This window comes from Oryctolagus cuniculus, chromosome 5 (assembly GCF_964237555.1).
Source record: "Oryctolagus cuniculus chromosome 5, mOryCun1.1, whole genome shotgun sequence".
In the NCBI taxonomy this organism is placed as follows: domain Eukaryota; kingdom Metazoa; phylum Chordata; class Mammalia; order Lagomorpha; family Leporidae; genus Oryctolagus; species Oryctolagus cuniculus.
Window position 1 is genome coordinate 169,558,446 of NC_091436.1, and position 5,485 is coordinate 169,563,930.

Below are 5,485 nucleotides of genomic sequence, written 5' to 3' on the forward strand. Positions count from 1 at the left end.
AGAGGCAGGGACCCAGAGAGAGGACACTCTCAGCCACTGGTTCACTCCCCCAGTGCCTGTAATGGGTGGGCCTGGGCTAGAGCTAGGCCAGGCTTGAAGCCAGGAGCCAGGAGCTCAGGGCAAGGCTCCCACATGGTTGGCAGGAACCCAGTTACTTTGTGGCATCACACTGCTTCCCAGGGTCTGCTTCAGTTGGAAGCTGTAGTCAGGAGCCAGAACTGGGACTCGAACCCAGGTACCCTTCTGCGGGCTGAGGAAATCTCAACTCCTAGGACAAACTCCTGCCAGCACTGGAGTCCTTTCTATTTATTATTTCAGTTCCTTCTAGCAATCCTGGAAGGTGGGTGTTATGTTCCAGAATCCTACAGGTGAGAAAACAAGGCTTGGGGAGGCTAAGCAAATGGCTAAGCAAGCTACCAGAGGCCCTCACCCGTCCCGGGCAGTGGGAGTTCTAGCCTAGTGGTTAAGGCACCTGTGTCACACACACATCAGGATCTCTGGGTTCAATTCAAGGCTCCAGCTGCAGCTCCTGAGGCCAGCTTCCTGCTGAGGCAGCCCTGCCAGGCTGTGCTGACGTCTTAAGCAATTCACTGGGTCCCTGGCACCCACGTGGGAGACTTGGATTGAGTTCCCAGTTCCCAGTGTCAGCCACAACCCAGCATAGGCTATTTCAGGCATTTGGGGGAGTAGACCAGCTGATGGGAGGGCTCTTTCTCTCTCTAAATAACGAATTCCTTCATTAATCATAAGATCCACCACCCCATGTCCCAGCCTACGAGCCAGCAGCCGATTGAGTAAAGAAGATGTTGTCTACACAAAAGCTTGTTGCAAAGGAGTCTGTCCCTCTGGGGACCTGGAGCATTCCACCACAGGGGAGCACAGAGGGCCCGGTGGGGAGGAGCCGGGAGGCAGGGACAGACACAGAGCATCCTCCGATGGCAGGGAGTGGGGTCTCCTTCCCAGAGAACTTGGAAGCCTCGGAGGGGTTTGGATTCTAGAACGAGAATGTGGACGGCAGCATAGGGGTGTCCCACTCCAGCAACCAAGACCGAAGGGCGGCAAATCGATGAGGAGACCCCTGCAGGATGGCAGGGGAAAACCAATGAGCGCTTTTAACCGAGAGGAGCTGCGGGGCTGGAGGTGGCGAGAGGGGTGCTCGCTGGGGGGGACTGGAGCAGGACGTGCAGACTGCAGAGGTGGAAGTGTGGAGAAAGGAGGAGCGCAGCCTGAGTCCCAGGCTCTAGGTTCATGAATGTAGGTTCAGGGTGTGGTTGTCACTCCCGGGAACACTGCAGGAGGAACAGGTTTGGTGGGAACGTGACGACTGCCTCCCAGACAGCTGCGTTCCAGGTGCTGTGGGTCATCCAAGCAGAACACACACACGGCACACCCAGCGACAAGAAGTCTGCTCCAGCAAGCTCGCAATAGCACGATCACTCTCCAAGCTGGCTATCTTCCCACCTCCGGTACGAGTGCTGAGCACCAGCCGCCGTGATCAGTCATCGTCCCATGCCTGGGATTTAGTGTTTTGTTAAACAGGCAGCACTTGAGTTCTCATTTTGCATAAGGTACTGAAATAAATGTTGGGAGATGGAAAAAGTAAGAGTGAAAGGTGGCTGGGACAGAGTGTTCCAGGAAGCGCTGACGGCGGAGTCACAGTGGAAACAGGGTGGTCCACGAGGACGGAGAGCCAGGCTTGGAACCCAGGTGGCCACTGTGCGTCCGAGGCGGCAGGATGATGAGAGCCGCTCGCGACTCCCACTCCAATCTTGTCTGCAGGAGAAGACAGTGCTAGGAGCCAAGGCCTGACACGGCAGCAGCGCTGCAGCCCCAGGGCAAAGCAGACCAAGCTTGCTAGGTACCAGATCTGTTTCTAATCTCCCACTGCCAAGCGCTCAGCTTGGAACAGGCAGTGCGTATGGAGCAAGCGGACGATTTCCGAATCTCTGTGTTTGACCTGTAAGCGACCCCAGAGATGGCTTTAAGAAATCTTAATTTGAAATAATCTGTTTTACTACGCATCTTAACAGGGGTTCAGGGTTTCTGAGATCCCTGGCGGTGGTCACCCGTAGCTCTTGGGAGACAAATAGTGACAATGAGCTCATGGGCAGGGAGATTTGAGTCCTACAAGTCCGCTGCAGTAGCACTGCGGGTCCAGTGATGTCCCTGATGTGTATCTAGAAACCAACTGAGACAAGGCACTATGTATTTTCTTTACTGTAAAAGAGAAACCTGTTTTCAAGGCCAATTGAAGATTCTAATGTGCATATTTAAAGTTCTTTTCTGGGTATCTTTCCTAATATAAAAAGGAAACATGTGGAGTTCTAAATACAAATTCTCCCCAATTTTTGATGAGGTTCCATCCTATTAAACCCATTGTAAGCTGAACATACGCAAAGTCAAGATGCACCGAGTCCACCTGCCATGCAGATCACTCTAGCTCATCAGCACAGCCCCTGCAGAGTGTCGGTGGTGTCTCCTCGTGATTGGCGGCCACTGCGCGCAGCAGCGAGTGCTCCTGTCCAGCATCTTGAGAGAGGATGGGTTTGCATGTCACCAGCTAGGAAAAGCTCCAAATTTAAAGTATGGTTTCTACAAAACCTGTATCACTTCCAAAGCATCATAAAGTTTTGAAATATCCTAAGTGCAGGCATGATAACTCAGAGAAGGCGAGAAATATCGCTTCCACAGTAATAAAAGCTGGCTAAACTATGTACTTAACACTTGTCTTGAGCCCATCAGAGACCTGAGTTCTTACGGTAACCAAATAGCCCAAGTCCTAGGGAAGATAAGCATTTCCAAGACAAGAAAGGCTAAAATACTCGCCCATAAGTGGTGGATCACGGGAAGAAGGAGACCTGGTAGGTGAGAAGCCAAACTGTTCTAAGATCACCAGAGGTCGAGAATGGGCAAGTACAGACGGCACGGACACAAGGGGAGTTTGCGCCACTCACAAGCTCTCCCACGTGGACTTGTATTCTCAAGAGAGAGGGATCTCAGGGGCCTGGCTGACTTACACAAAGCCTCCCCCATGGTACAGATACGGTGGGGGGCAGTGCTGTCTGTCACTGCAGGGAAATCTGAGGCCCACCCAGCCCCTCTGTCCCAGGTTCCCTCTTCAAGGGAAGGACACAGGTGAACTCATGTTGTGTCTGAGGAAGGATTTACAAAAATCTCCTATCCTTGGGAAAGGAATCAAACCGAAAACAACCCTGGGCCCAGAACCTGTAACAATACATTACAGGCCCCCTGCTACAGGCGGAGGGTATGAAACTTGCACACATCAGGTTACTGGATAAAAATGCAGTTAAATCAAAAGAAAATACAGTTAAATTTGAATTTCACACCCACAATAGAGCATTTTTCGTCTAAGTAAGTCCTATATGATACAGAGACATAGTCAGGTTGAGAAGTGATTTGTTGTTTGTGTGAAATGCACATTTATTTGGGCATTGTTTATTTTAACTGACACCCTTGCCTGGGTAACACCTTCCAGAGGTATGCGGCCACAGGAAAGTAAAAACAGAAATTTTAATAAACAATATAATTTAAAAAAAAATTATCTATTTATTTGAAAGAGCCACACACACACACACACACACACACACAGAGAAAGAGAGAGAGAGAGGTCTTCTATCTGCTGGTTCACTCCCCAGTTTGCTGCATCGGTCAGAGCTGAGCTGAGCCAATCTGAAGCCAAGCTCCAGGAGCTTCCTCCGGGTCTCCCATGCCAGTACAGCAGCCCAAGGACGTGGGCCATCCTTTACCGCCTTCCCAGGCCATAGCAGAGAGCTGGATCAGAAGTGGAGCAGCTGGGACATGAACCAGCGCCCATATGGGATACCGGCACCATAGGCGGTGGCTTTACCCACTACACCACAGCACCAGCCCCAACAATATAAATTTAATATAATTTTACTAGTAAAGCTAAGAAAGGTACAAACCTTGTAAAGTAGATATATGCAAGGTCTGTATGTTTAAAAATAGTGAAACACTGATTAGAGAAACTCAAGATCTAAATAAATGAACCTAAGAGGGGGTCTTCAAAAATTAGTGAAAAATTCATGTTATGAAAAATTATTCATGGATTTCAAAAAATTTTGCATCAAGCAAACTTATCTTTTAAGTCCACTCTTCCACGAACTTTTTGAAGTACCTTTATATACCATGTTTACCATGTTCATGGATTGGGCATTGTTTGAGTGTTACTTATCCAAATGGATCTATAGATTCAATGCAATCTCACTTATAATCTATGAAGCATTATTTGTAGAAATTAATAAACTTGGGCCGGCGTTGTGGCTACTTGGCTAATCCTCCGCCTGCAGCGCCGGCACCCCAAGTTCTAGTCCCGGTTGGGGTGCTGGATTCTGTCCTGGTTGCTCCTCTTCCAATCCAGCTCTCTGCTGTGGCCCGGGAAGGCAGTGGAGGATGGCCCAAGTGCTTGGGCCCTGCACCCGCATGGGAGACCAGGAGGAAGCACCTGGATCCTGGCTTCGGATCAGTGCAGCGCACCGGACGTAGCAGCCATTTGGGGGGTGAACCAACGGAAGGAGGACCTTTCTCTCTGTCTCTCTCTCTCTCTCATTGTCTAACTCTGCCTGTCAAAAAAAAAAAAAAAGAAATTAATAAACTTGTTCTAAAATATATGACAAGGCAAGGGAATCATAATTGTTGGATAAGCAATAAATTTCCTATGGTTCAAGTCACATTTAATTAAGTTTTATGCACTTGAAGCTAAAAGTATCCTAACCAATAAGAAAGTAATTGTTTTAGTAACAATATGCTAATGATGTCTGCATGTATAATGAAATCATCTTACAAATATCAGATGATAAAGCCTATTTACGACCCTTGAAATATGTGTTTAAGGTCAGTCTTTGAGATGGAGAGGTGACCTGACCCAGTCTGAGTTAGAATTTTTGGGTTTTATTTCACATGCGAATGTTTCTAGACAGCTGTCACTTCTTTTCTGCCAAAGGGAGGACATCTGCTAAATACCTGCTTTGCCTGCCGAGTTCAACTAAGTTGGTGGAGGAGGCAACAAAAAGGGGCCAGAACTTCAGTTCTGATTCTAATGAGCAATCAATACCAATGGAGAAATGGTGTTTTTTCTTTTTACAGTGTGGACTAGAAAGGAAAGACAATTCTAGCTACAGATAAATATCACAGGCTTTAGGAAAACATATTCCCTTTCTTTCTTGTTCAATTCTGTGAACCTAAATTCTGGAAATACTGAAGATATTTTATTTCTAGAGGTGAGAAATTGAACTTGCTGGAACATTCCAGGTGTGTGTTTATCTTCTACGGCTGCTGTCACCATTTATCACACACTTTGTGACTTAATACAACACCCACTTGTTTGCCACTGGTCAGAAGTCAACCGCTGGTTTCTTCGGGCTAAGCTCAGGGTGCTGTCATGCTGCATTCCTGTCTGGAGATTGCAGTGGACAATCGGTTTCCTCCTCATTTGGTTTGTTGGAAA